Source organism: Hevea brasiliensis, chromosome 9, assembly GCF_030052815.1.
Source record: "Hevea brasiliensis isolate MT/VB/25A 57/8 chromosome 9, ASM3005281v1, whole genome shotgun sequence".
In the NCBI taxonomy this organism is placed as follows: domain Eukaryota; kingdom Viridiplantae; phylum Streptophyta; class Magnoliopsida; order Malpighiales; family Euphorbiaceae; genus Hevea; species Hevea brasiliensis.
Genome location: NC_079501.1, coordinates 86823554 through 86838413, shown reverse-complemented (window position 1 = coordinate 86838413; position 14860 = coordinate 86823554). Strand labels below are relative to the sequence as shown.

Sequence of the window (14860 nt, the reverse complement as noted above, 5' to 3'; positions counted from 1 at the left end):
GGTAAGTAAGGGTAAGGCTTACCCTCCCTTATCCCTCAAATCTCAATTTTTTTTACACCCCAAATTGGGGTGTAAGCAGGGAGAGGTGAGAGCTGAAAATTACTTTATTTTTTATTTTTCTATTGTATCCTTAATTTTTTATTAAAAATCCAATTATACCCATTAAAAATAAACATAGCGTACCATTACAAATAAATGTCTTCTCTTTCAAGTGGCCATACATAGTTTCTCTGCTTTCAATCATTTGTTTTTAAATAGTTTGCTGTAATTATTATACTTCAATTGTTATTTTTTTATTTGTTCTTTCAATAGTTTGCTTAAATTATTATGCTTCAATTATCTTTCTTTTTTTTCTAAATAATCCATTTTTTATTCAATCTTTGTTAGATTTAGGCGTTATTGTTTTGATCTACTAATTTTATTATTTATTTGTAGTGGACTATTATTATTTGTAAATTTAAGATTTATCATAATGAGTTTACCATTTAATAAATTATCTAATAAAAAAGGGTATTTTTGTACTTCTAATAATTATTTATCCTTTTTTTTACCTCTTTTCAAACATGAAAAATATACATTACATTTCCTTACCTTTCCATTAATTCGCCTCTTTCCAAACATGAGATTTTTTTTATTGTAACCCTCTTCACCCTTCTTCTTCCTTACCCTCCCTTATCCTTCCATTAATTACCCTTCCCTCACTCCATCCAAACAGAGCCTTAGGCACAAATTTCAAATTTTTAGTTTTGGTGTTCAGTATTGCACTGTTCCATTGGTCATATTGCTGTGATAATTTGGTTAAGTTTTCTTCATAGAAGTTGTTCCTTATTGTCTTAAATTTATTTCCCTTTTTGAATCACTCCATTTGGAGTTTTGTAGCCCAGTTATAGCCATTTGAACATGGCTGACCAGATTTGGTTTTACCCAGAATTCTAGGCATTTACTGGTTAATGGCAATTTTTGTAGGTTGACTGCAATTGAGTTTTTGACCAGTTTATGATCAAATTTTGGATTTGTTTTCTTTATGAAAGTTGTAGGGCTATGTCTCAGCTTTCTATCAGTAAAAATTTAGGTCATTTGGACCTTCCTAGACCAAGTTATGGATATTTATGTAACTACTGTTCATTTGGTCATTTTTGTACAGGTCAGTTTGCCAATTCTGGATTTGGCCTAATTGTTCACTAAGTTATGGTCACTTTCTGGGCATGATTCCTAAATAAAAAATGTGTCATTTTGTGTCTAGTTTCATTCCCAATTGGTCTCACACAAATTGGATTGATAAATTTTAAGTTTTGGTCCCTGAAAAGGACTTAGGTCAAGCTGCCTACAGATTGATCCTCACCAATCCGAATTTAAATTTATTTGCAACAATTCATTCACATCACAAATGGTCACAATTGACCATTTCTCAACTCAAATAAGGTCAATAACATAATTTGGCCAATTCTCAAATTTTTCTTCAATTTTTCACATGTTCAAAACCCTAGCTACACACAAAGTTCAATCTAATGAAATTTAAAGTGTGTATTCATGTTCTACACACCTAATTCACCTCAAATAACTATTCAAAACCATCAAACTCATTCATATCAAACCCTAACCCTAACTGGATGAATTTCATATTTGGTCCCTCAACAATTGTTTTTGTTTGGATTTAGGTTAAAATCTAAGTTTACTTAACTAAGAACATAGAAATTTAACAAAAGAATTCAAATTTACATACTAACCTTTGTTTGATTTTCCAATCACCAATTTTTTTCCTTTCTTCTTCTTTCTTGCTTCTTCAATCTCCTCTTCTAGTTGCCCAAACAAAGTTAAATCATAATTTAGTGGAATTTTTAGGGGATTTCTAGGGTTTGCGAAGCTTGATCTCAAGCTTCCATGGAAGTTTTTGGTGAGGGAAGTGGGAGAGAGAGATGTGCCGGTTTGGGGAAGAAGAAAGAAGTGATTTTTTTCTTTTTTTTTATCATTTATGTCTTATTTTGTGTATTTGAATTGGTCAAAAAATGTGGGAAATTAAAAATAAATTTTGACATCATAATTGATGTCATCAACATGATGTAATCATACTTTTTCAATTTCTCCTTTTTTTCTTCCATTAGTTATTTAATTTAATTCTTGATCCTGAAATTTTCTTTTCTCCAATTTTATTGGACAGTTAGGTTAGGAGTCAGTTCTAGGGGTGAATTGACCAAATTGACCCTCGCTGGTTCAATCCGGTTTGCAAGTTATTCGATATTTCTTTCGGATCCCTGACCTAATTATTGGACCTGCTTAACAATTCTTTTTCGTGATTTTCTCTTTTCCACTGTGTTCGCAATAGTCCTAAGGACTGCAGCGTCACATTTTATGGTTCGAAATTTGAGTTTAGATTGACCTCGCAGTCATTCCTGAGAAGGTCACCAATCGCTGTGACTCCCGGCTCATTTAACTTCTTGTGTTATATTTTTCTTATTTATACTTAACTATTTGGCAATTACTAATTATTTGCATTCAGGGCTTAACTAGATGTCATAGACGTGATTCTAATTCTCATAAGTGTCCGGACCGACACCGATCACCAGAACAGTAAAATATACCAGGCTATGCAAATAGGGGTGTTACAATTCTCACCCCCCTTAAAATAAATTTCGTCTCGAAATTTTACTTGGTATCAATCTCTGAACAGCTGTGAGTGCTGTTTCTTCATGTCCTCCTCTCGTTCCCAAGTAGCCTCCTAGCCCGAATGATGGTTCCACAGCACTTTCACTAACGGTATTTGCTTGTTCCGTAGCTGCTTCTCCTCATAAGCCAGAATCTCTATGGCTTCTTCCTCATATGTGAGGTCTGGATTCACTTTAATTTCCTCCACTGGTAGTACATGAGATGGGTCTGATCGATACCTCCTCAACATCGATACATGGAAGATATTATGTATCTTCTCCAACTCTGGAGGTAATGCCAAACAATATGCCAAAGGACCCACTCTCTCCAGAACCTCATATGGCCCAATGAAACGAGAACTCAGTTTCCCCTTTCTGCCGAATCTCATAATTCTCTTCCAAGGAAAAACCTTGAGGAATACTTTCTCACCCATTGCATAATCAATATCCCTTCTCTTCAGATCAATATAGGACTTCTGATGGTCTGATGCAGTCTTAAGTCGATCTCTGATCAATCTGATTTTCTCTTCAGTTTGCTGAACAATTTCTGGCCCAATCATCTTTCTTTCACCTACCTCATCCCAACACAACGGGGTTCTGCACTTCCTGCCATACAAAGCTTCATATGGAGGCATTCCAATGCTTGATTGGTAGCTGTTGTTATAAGCAAACTCAATCAAAGGCAAGTGTGTGTCCCAACTGCCCTCAAACTCAATCACACAAGCTCATAGCATGTCCTCAAATATCTGTACTATTCTCTCAGATTGGCCATCTGTTTGTGGGTGGAATGCATGCTAAAGTTAATCTAGTTCCTAGGGCTCCCTGAAGACTACCCCAGGCTATAGTCCATCCGTACTGGTAGAAAATGAGTAGACTTGGTCAGTCTGTCAACTATAACCCATACTGCATTATGACTCTTCTGTGTCCTCGGAAGTCCCATCACAAAATCCATAGTTATTCTCTCCCATTTCCATTCCGGTACTGGTAATGGATGTAATAAACCAGCTGGTACTTGATGCTTTGCCTTCACTTGCTGATAAGTTAGGCATTTGAAAATAAATTCTGCTACATTTCTTTTCATACCCATCCACCAGTAGTGCTCTTTCAGCCCTCTATATATTTTGTGCCACCAGGGTGCATAACAAAAGGAGACTCATGTGCTTCCTTCAAAATGATCTGTCTCAATTCAACATCATTAGGAACGCACATTCTGTCCTAGTGAAGCAGTAGACCATCATCTCTTATTGAGAATTCTAGTTTCTTGCCCATTCTGACTTCTTCTAATAGCTTTTGATACTTCTGATCATTCTGAGCAGCCATTCTGATCTGATCAATCAACACTGGCTGTACATGCCATGCAACTACTGTCTGCCCCTCATCATTAATTTCTAAGTTGGCATGCAATACTCTCAACTCATGTACCATAGACAAAGGAGTAACCCGTATACTTGCCATAGTCTTGCGACTTAAGGCGTCAGCCATAACATTAGCTTTCCCTGGCTGATAATCTATCAGACAATCATAGTCTTTTATCAACTCTAACCATCTCCTCTGTCTCAAATTCAATTCCTTCTGAGTACCCAGATACTTCAAACTCTTATGATCTGTATAGATGTAGCACTTCTCCCCATACAAATAGTGTCTCCAGATCTTAAGAGCAAACACAATAGCTGCAAGCTCCAAGTCATGTGTCGAATAGTTCCTCTCATGTGGTTTCAGCTGGCGTGATGCATAGGCAATGACATTCCGCTCTTGCATCAGTACACAACCTAACCCATTGTGAGAAGCATCGCTGTAAACTGTGTATTCTTTACTCAGGGTAGGTAAAGTCAGGACTGGAGCTTCAGTCAAACATCTCTTCAACTCATCAAAACTCTGCTGGCATTTATCCGTCCACTAAAATTTCACATCTTTTCGAAGTAGCTCAGTCAATGGAGATGCCAACATGGAGAACCCTTTCACAAATCGGTGGTAGTATTCAGCTAAACCCAGAAAACTATGAATTTTAGTAATATTTCTGGGCGGTCTGCAATTAAGGACAGCTTCTATCTTACTTGGATCTACCTTGATGCCCTTTGCCGATACTATGTGCCCCAAGAAGGATATTTCCTTCAGCCAAAATTCACACTTCGACAATTTGGCATATAGCTGTTTCTCCCTCAAAATCTACAGTACAATCCGCAGATGTATATCATGCTCCTCTGCACTCCTCGAGTAGACCAATATATCATCTATGAATACCACAACAAACTGGTCAAGGTATGGTCTGAAGATAGTATTCATCAGATCTATAAAAGCAGCCGGAGCGTTAGTTAACCCGAATGGCACGACCAAGAACTCATAATGGCCATAGTAGGTTCTAAAGGCAGTTTTAGGAATACTCTGCTCTTGTACTTTCAGCTAATAATAACCTGATCTCAGGTCAATTTTGGAGAACACAGCTGCACCCCTCAATTGATCAAACAAGTCATCAATGCAGGGCAATGGGTATCTATTCTTTATTGTCACCTTATTCAACTGTTGATAGTCAATGCATAACTGGAGAGTGCCATCTTTCTTCTTTACAAACAACACTGGCGCTCCCCAAGGTGACATACTAGGGCAGATAAAACCCTTATCAAGCAGCTCTTGCAACTGCACTTTCAACTCTTTCAATTCTGCTGGTGCCATTCTATATGGTGTTATGGAGATTGGGTCCACACCAGGCATAACATCAATCTCAAACTGCACTTCTCTTTCTGAAGGTAATCCTGGTAATTCATGAGGAAACACATCCGGAAAGTCACATACAGTAGGGATGTCCCTCAGTGTTGGACTCCCCACTTGGGTGTCTATCACATGTGCCAAGTATGCTTCACACCCCTTTCTGATCATCCTTCTGGCTAGTGCAGCCGAAATGATGTTTGATGGCAGTAACTGCCTCTCCCCATGTATTACCACATCACTGTACAGAGGGAGACCAAAAGTGACTATCTTCAGTCTATAGTCAATCATGGCGTGATGCCTGGCTAACCAATCCATGCCCAAGATAATATCATAATCTCTGAAGGGCATTTCAATCAAATTTGATAGAAAAGTGTGTCCTTCGATCACCAAAGGACAATCTCTATAAATTCTATTGACCCGGACCTCTTGTCCTAACGGACTAGTTACTAGCACTTCAAAATCCATTTTAGCACACGGAACTGCAAGTGAACTGACTATGCTAGCACTAACATATGAGTGGGTTGAACCCGGATCAAACAGTACAAATACATCTTGATCAGAGATAGAGAATGTACCGGCTACAACATCGGAAGTCTCAGCCTCTTCCCAATGTCTCATAGGGTAAACTCTAGCCGGAGCACTCCCTTGTACTAACTAGCTAACAGTACCCTGACTGCCAGAAGCATTACCTCTACCTCTGGTAATCGGTTAGGAACCTTTAATAGCAGGACTCTAAAAAGATCCTTTTGCAGTAGTAGGAGCTGGACAAAATCTAGGGGCACTGGTGCAGTCCTTAGCAAAATGGCCCTTGCCTCCACAGTTAAAGCAATCTCCTGTTGCCGAATAGCATTCTCCCCCATGAATCTTGCCACATGTCTCATAGGGGCGGGGAGAATGTGAACCCCTGGTCGACTGCTAACCAGATCTAGGGGGTCTCTGTCCAAAGAATCTGCCCCTTCCAAACCTTTCACCTCTACCTCTGCTAGGTATCCCAAATTTCTTCTTTTTTCCAGATGTACCACTGGGACTTTGTTCAACTGATTTTTCACCTTTTTCTTTCTCTAATTTTTCAGTCTTCTCAGCTTTCTCTTTCACTGGTGTTGCTTCTAATTTAATTCTTTCTAACTCAAGTGCCTGAGAGATGAGCTCTGAGAAGTTACTGTGTCTGAATCCCACTACTTACATCCTCAAACTGGGCTTCAAATCGGTCTCAAATCTTTTGCACCTTTCTTTGCTAGTAGATAGGAGACTCTTAGCATAGTGGCTTAAGTGGGAGAACTCCCTCTCATATTCTGCCACTGATCTGTTACCTTGTTTCAGACTCAGAAATTCTTGCAGTTTTTTATCTACATATGCATCTGGGACATATTTCTATCTGAACTCTCTGATGAAGTCGTCCCAGGTCAATATTGGGGGTTCAGCCAAGCTATGGGGGATGGTCTTCCACCAGTCATATGCATCCCCTTGCAACAAGGACACTGAGTATTCAAATTTTAGTTCATCTGGGCAGTGCAGCTTCTTAAACACTCTATCTATTCTCTCCAACCACTGCTCTACCTCTAAAGGGTCCACTGTACCCTTAAACTCTATAGCCCCATACTTAAGTAGCTTGTCATACTACCAGGCTGGAGGCTGTGGTTGCACCACAGGTGTCTGAAGTGAAGCTTAGGTAGGCATGCTTCCAGCCATTTATTGGAACATCGCAGCCATCTGCTGTGCGAATTGTGTAGGAAACTGAGCATTTGTGGGGCTGGTGCCACTGACCCACAGACATTTTGGAGAGCTGGGGCTTCTCTTTGGGCCTCAGCCTCTACAGACTGCTCAACAAAGTAATTCCCTTCTTCCATATCAGTCTGGAGTTAGGATATCTCCTGAACAAGTAACACAAGAAGATTTCCCTTCGTTAGTTCATATTTATGATGTAATGCACTATATGTAACAATTAAGGACATTGAGTAGTTGTACTTATCAAAGAAAAGACACAAATTCACAAATCAAAACATACTTCAAAAATTTGCTCTGATGCCACTAAAACATGTCACACCTTACCTCTCTATAAGACATAACATGATCCCGTAGAATACCTAATGAACTATCGAACTTCACCTACCGATAACTCATTAAGTACCCTACAAAGGATTTTAAAACCATTTTTTTACTTTTTAGAATTGGTGAGTATTTTCATACATTTAATAGAAGTTCAAAAACTAGTCCAAATTTTTGTCCATTTTATTTTTATGCAAATTTTTGAAAAAATTTCGGCAGAGTGCCGTCTGTATTTTAAGAAAACAGTTCTTCAAAAACCTGCAAAAACACTTCCAATAATTCTTTTTCATCAAACTCACAACTACTTCAACACAACTCAACATCATTTCTCAAACTCCAAAACTCAAATCAATAATTCACAACTCAATTATCATCAAAATAGTACTCAATATTTCCATTTATTTTTTTTCATTAAAGTAAAAATAAATTACATTTATCAACCACTTTACATTAGCAAATCCAAAATAATATTATTACAAACTTTATACAACTGCTCATGACCAGTTTATACATGTACATATATTTACATACATCAAAATAAATATTACAATTAGAGTATAAAATATACCCGACAGAACTTCAGGGGTGTAGCTCTAATATCCTCAGCAGCTCACTCTGCTGCTCCTCTAGTCTCTATATCTGCGACAGCAATAACAGCCATCGCTGAGTACGATGACTCAGTGGTGCACAACATAGTAAAATAACATTTATGCATAATTCAAATCATACTTATTCAAACACATTGCTGAAAATGAAAGACATATGCAAAATATGATTTATAAACTTTTAGTCCAACAATTTCATTTAAGAATTCTCAAATCAATTTCATAAAAACACACAGTTATATCATACAATTCGAAACATATTCATCTCAATAGCCGGAGGCTTATGAGAATTCACAAGGCTAGCTAGCTCAAATATATGGATATCCATTCAAATTTCTTCTTCTACTGGCACACACCTCAACACTTCAGCCAGAGAATGAATCAAAATGCAAAACTAATTTCTCCCACTAGTCATGCTAGTGAGACATTAAAATATATGGTCATGACACTATGGTTTCAAAACTATTTTATCAATTTATCAAACATTTACTGACAATTAAATCACATATCATCAAATTTCTAATAATTTAGATAAAAAACATAGTATACATTTCAATCATTATTTTGCAATATGAGTAAACCACAAATCATTTTATGCACTTCGTAAAGAAATTTTAAAGAATGTTTATGTTGTGCACAAACCTTATATGAGTCGCCTCTTGGCCTTGACTCGATGCTTCGGGTTCTTTTCCGGTATTCTTTTCGACTGAAACACACAATTTCACAATGTTTCAGTATCATATTTTATCATAAATCCAAAAATAATTTCAAATCTATTTTTACCTAGCTTTAATATGCTAAACTTGATGTTCGTTAAAATTTACACTTCAGGGTTACTATTCACGATACTATTCAAGTCAATTTGTTGACTTTCTAATACTTAATAGGTATGGGAATTCTAATTTAACCAACATACCACATTTTGATTACCTAATTTGTTGGTTTTGGTTGTTTCCTCAAACTTCAAGTCTCTTAGGCACAAGTTTCAAATTTTCAGTTTTGGCATTCAGTATTGCACTATTCCATTGGTCATGTTACTGTGATAATTTGGATAAGTTTTCTTCATAGAAGTGAAGGAGCGGAAGCATGAAAAACACAAGTTTATACCATTGAATTCAAAAATTTTCACCTAGGGTCATATGCATCATGCAAGATTTATTTTTATCTATTTGATTTCAATGATAAACAACATATTAAAACTATTTTAATATGTTTTTGGATCTGTATTTGCCATTTAAGATTTTAAAATTAATTAGATTAATTTTAGAACCCTAGATTAAATTAAGAATAAACACACTAACCTCTTGATGCACTGCAGTATATTTGCACCTTTGAGATGCGTCTTCAGGACACCAGATGTTGTCCCTCTAGCTTGTCCACACCAAGAACACCTATGGCAGCCCTTGAACAGCTTCTAAATCTTTTTCTATTAATTAGAAAATCAAGTTCTGCCTTTTAAGAGATTAAAGATGTAAACAGGACACTAGAAATGATTTCTAGTATTTTTAATTCAAGAGATTGATGGCTAATCTCTTTGAATTGATGAGAGATGAAGAAGAAGAGATGGAGAGCCTCAAAATGGCGTGACAAAGGAGGAGTGGCTGTTGGTTGTATTTTTTCTCTTCATAACAACACTTATATAGCTAGGTTAACACATTAAACCCTTGCCACATGTCACCCTCTGATTGGTTCTAGGTTTAATTGACCCAATCACATTGTGCCAAGTGTCAAACCTATATTTAATCTTAATTTTAATCATCTTACATGATTAAAAGACATTTGGCAAGCTTATGTATAATGCCATGTGTCACCATCTCATGGTGCCACATGTCACCCTGTGAAATTACCAAAATGCCCCTGTGTCTTAATTTTGAGTTCTCAACCCAAAATAATTATTTCTCTTCTTTTAATCAATTTATATCAAATATAAATCAATTAATTAATCTCTATTAATTAATTTCTCATTAATTAAATTCATATTTAAACACTTTAAATATAAATTTAACTTATACCATACATCCAATAATCTAGATTTGGCTTCAAGTCATGCTAGGGACTTTGCAATCTAATTGCAAACCAAACCTATTTAATTAATCAATTAAACTCTTTAATTAATTAATTAAATTATATTTAATTAGGTGATAACTTGTGTATGTGTGTGACTTACTAGGCTCATCACTAATTGGCAATGAGATATGATATCAACTCTTAATATCATCAGAACTCTTTCTTACCATAAATGATTTCTCTAAATCATTTTACGCACCTCATAGACCATGGTTAACACCTAACATAGCATGCCATGGCCACCCAATTAGTAATAAGGTTTACCTTAAATGAACCTATAATCATATGTTACCATGCACTGGAATCTCTCTGTTACAAAATCCTAATTTGAGCTAGAGTCATGGTTTATGTCAAACCTCATTTGCTATGAATATTATGTTCTCTTTTAATTCCAGTTCTTGATTAAAAGATTTTTCTCATCAGAAACTCTTTTCTGATTAAATCTATCTGTCCTGGCCAGGAACTTGAAACATCAAAAACAATTAAATGAACATAGGATTTTATCTCTATTTACTTAGAGGAACAGATTCCATCTTGATCAACACCTACCTCCATATATAACTAGTAAGAGCCAACACATGCCCATATACCCATACACAGTACAAGTATGAAAGCAGTATCAAACTCAAACTACCTATATACAAGATAACTGTGCTATCTCAGGTCTAAAGATTATATGCACTGATATGATTTATGACAAAACATTGATAAGAGAAAACTCCATGTGCTTGTTATAAGTGTCACTGGTTCGGCTTACTTATCATTTATAAGTACCTATCATGTTTGTCATATGGCATGAGACTCACCATTCCATCTTATTTATATCTCATATAATAAATAACTTGGGAACAAACATGAATACAATCTTTCTGGATAAGTCATGTACTTATTATGAAGTATCCTCGATTGTGAACCTATTTATGATACTTTATGCTAGAAATAATGTCACTCATATTCTTAACAACTTAAGAATAATATTTCTAACAAAATATCAATGGACCTTTTCTATTACACATAAATATATTATGTAAACGGAAAAGTGAAAAAGCCTTTTATTAATAAAAATATGTACAAGATACATACTAAATGATATGCTCTAGGGCATACTACTAACAAGAAGTTGTTCCTTATTGTCTTAACTTTATTTCTCTTTTTGAATCACTCTATTTGGAGTTTTGTAGCCCAAGTTATAGCCATTTGAACATGGCTAGCCGGATTTAGTTTTACCCAGAATTCTGGGCATTTACTGGTATAATGGCAGTTTTTGCAAGTTGACTGCAGGTAAGTTTTTGGGCAGCTTATGGTCAAATTTTGGGTTTGTTTTCTTTATGAAAGTTGTAGGACTATGTCTCAAATTTCTATCGGTAAAAATTCAGGTCATTTAGACCTTCCTAGACTAAGTTATGGTCATTTACGTAACTACTGTTCATTTTCTCATTTTTGTACAGGTCAGTTTGCCAATTTCGGATTTGGCCTAATTGTTCACTAAGTTATGGTCACTTTCTGGGTATGATTTCTAAATGAAAAATGTGCCATTTTGTGTCTAGTTTCATTCCCAATTAGCCTCACACCAATTGGGTTGGTAAATTTTAAGTTTTGGTCCCTGAAAGGGACCTAGGTCAAGCTGCCTGCAGATTGACCGTCACCAATCTGAATTTAAACTTATTTCCAACAATTCATTCACACCACAAATGGTCACAATTGACTATTTCTCAACTCAAATAAGGTCAATAACATCATTTGGCTAATTCTCAAAATTTTCTTCAATTTTTCACATGTTCAAAACCCTAGCTACATACAAAGTTCAATCTAATGCAATTTAAAGTGTGTATTCATGTTCTACACACCTAATTCACCTCAAATAACCATTCAAAACCATCAAACTCATTCATATCAAACCCTAACCCTAGCTGGATGAATTTTATATTTGGTCCCTCAACAATTGTTTTTGTTTGGATTTAAGTTAAAATCTAGGTCAACTTAACTAAGAACATAGAAATTTAACAAAAGAATTCAAATTTACATACTAACCTTTGTTTGATTTTCCAATCACCAATTTTCTTCCTTTCTTCTTCTTTCTTGCTTCTTCAATCTTCTCTTCTAGTTGCCCAAACAAAGTTAAATCATAATTAGTTAGAATTTTTGGGGGATTTCTAGGGTTTGTAAAGCTTGATCTCAAACTTCCATGGAAGTTTTTGGTGAAGGAAGTGGGAGAGAGAGATGTGCCGGTTTGGAGAAGAAGAAAGAAGTGATTTTTTTCTTTTTTTCTTTTTTTATCATTTATGTCTTATTTTGTGTATTTGAATTGGTCAAAAAATGTGGAAAATTAAAAATAAATTTTGACATCATAATTGATGTCATCAACATGATGTAATCATACTTTTTCAATTTCTCCTTTTTTTTTATTAGTTATTTAATTTAATTCTTGATCCCGAAATTTTCTTTTCTCCAATTTTATTGGACAGTTAGGTCAGGAGTCAGCTTTAGGGATGAATTGACCAAATTGCCCCTCGCTAGTTCAATCCAGTTTGCAAGTTATTCGATATTTCTTCCGGATCTCTGACCTAATTATTTAACCTGCTTAACAATTCTTTTTCGTGATTTTCCCTTTTCCACTGTGTTTGCAATAGTCCTAAGGACCGCAGCGTCACATTTTAAGGTTCAAAATTTGAGTTTAGATTGACTTCGCAGTCATTCCCGAGAAGGTCACCCATCGCTGTGACTCCCTGCTCATTTAACTTCTTGTGTTCTGTTTTTCTTATTTGTACTTAACTATTTGGCAATTATTAATTATTTGCGTTCAGGGCTTAACTAGATGTCTTAGACGTAATTTTAATTCTCTTAATTGTCCGAACCGACACCGGTCACTAGAACAGTAAAATGTACCAGACTATGCAAATAGGGGTGTTACAATTTCAACTTGATACCACCACCATTGAACCACTATTATTGCCGTCGCCGTCACCTCCGCCGCCGCCGCTGCCACTATCACTTTGTCATCATTTAGCCATCATTACCGCTTAACTATCAATTGTTGCAACCACTATCATTTATTATTAATATTATAAACAAATTAAATATTAAAATTAAAATTATCATTATATTACACTACTTATATTTTTATTTTATAATTAAATATAAAAATACAAAGATAATTACATTGCATTCCATTACAATTTTGATTTCATTACATATTTAATTATATTATATTAGTGCTTGTAACTTATAAACTTATAAGCATTTAAGATTTTAGTAATTACGTATTTAGTTAAAATGTTTATAAGTAGTTAATAAATAACTAATATATTTAGTAAACAATAATTTATAAACACATTTACTGTTAAAATTATTAAAATATATTAAATGAGATTATAATAAAATTTTAAAAATAAAATAAGAGTAGCATAAAATACTTTATCAAATTAATTTATAATCACTAAAATAAAAAAAAATTAATCCCTCAATTTTTTTTACTTATAAGCTTAAAAAAATATCATAAATATATATTTCAATTTATTTTTAAAATTTATAAATTGGTTTAACCTCTTCATAAACAATCCTCAATCGGTCAAAAGACTAAGCTAAAAATGGTTAATCATTCTCAATTGTTATGCAAGGATTCCAACCAAATTAGCCTTTGAACTAAGCTATGGCGAGGTAAAAAGCTTTCATCGAGACTTCATAATTGGGCAAAGGTTGAAAATGATATGAGATCAACGTTGAACAAATTAGCCTTTGCCTGCTTTAGCTTGGCTTTTCACGATGACATGAGATCTGGAATGAATTTAATTATTTTTTTGGATACATCTGCTTTTTTCTTTTTTTTTTTTTATTTATTTACAGCTAATTTAATTAAATATTTTTACTAAAAATTGTAGATAATAATAATAATAATAATAGTAAAAAAAATTATTTAAAAATATTAATTTTTATTCATAATTTCTTTATTTTTCTTGTGGCTTAATTTAATTTTGGACGTATATTTCATATGCAAGAAATTAATTATTATCAATATGTTCCAAACATTAAAAAATATTTTCTAGCTAATTTTTCATTGTATAAAATAATAATTTTAAAAAATATTTATTATATACAAATATTTTTTTACAAAATAAATGAAGTCTATATTTTAATAATTTTTTTAAAATTGTTGAGTTTATTATATTTTTTATGTTGTGATAAATCCATATTATGAGTATTTTTTTATTGATTTAATTTCAATTAAAACTCAAATTTAAAATTTTATATTTCTAAAAATAACTGAATATCATTAAATTAAAACTCATGATAAAATTTCTTTCTGTAATTTAATAGTTAATTTTTAAGTTCAACTTGATGGATCATCCTAAGTTTGGAGCATCCCATGCATTTTCAGTCTTTTTTTTTTAACACAGATTTTTAAACATTTTTTTTGGAAAATTTACAATTTGATTCCTAGATTTTGCTCTATATTACACTTTAATACCTATATTTTAAAAAATTAATTATTTAATACTAAAATTTTTCCTATATTACACTTTAGTTCTTTGAAAATTTAATTATTTAGTCTATAAATTTTACACTATACAACACTTTAATTTTTGTAATTTTAATATATAGGTAATTTCATTATTTTATCAATTGATGAAATTATTGTAAACATTAAAATTATAAAGATTAAATTATTCTATTTATTAAAATTAAAAGGATTAAATAATTCATTTATCAAAATCAAGAATTAAAATGTAATATAATGTAAAATTTAGACACTAAAAAATTAATTTTTAAAATTCAAAAACTAAGGCAAAACTCATA

The 14860-nt window shown here is 33.7% G+C and overlaps 1 protein-coding gene across 1 annotated transcript in view; it reads right to left on the bottom strand.

Moving 5' to 3' along the window:
- Positions 1-8001: 8001 nt before the first annotated feature.
- The window catches only part of LOC110643300 (uncharacterized), a 79909-nt gene continuing 73050 nt past the window's right edge, over positions 8002-14860 (bottom strand). The window contains exon 3 of the mRNA XM_058153883.1: positions 8002-8033. The gene's annotated coding sequence lies outside the window, so the exon portion shown is untranslated. The remainder of the gene's footprint in view (positions 8034-14860) is intronic.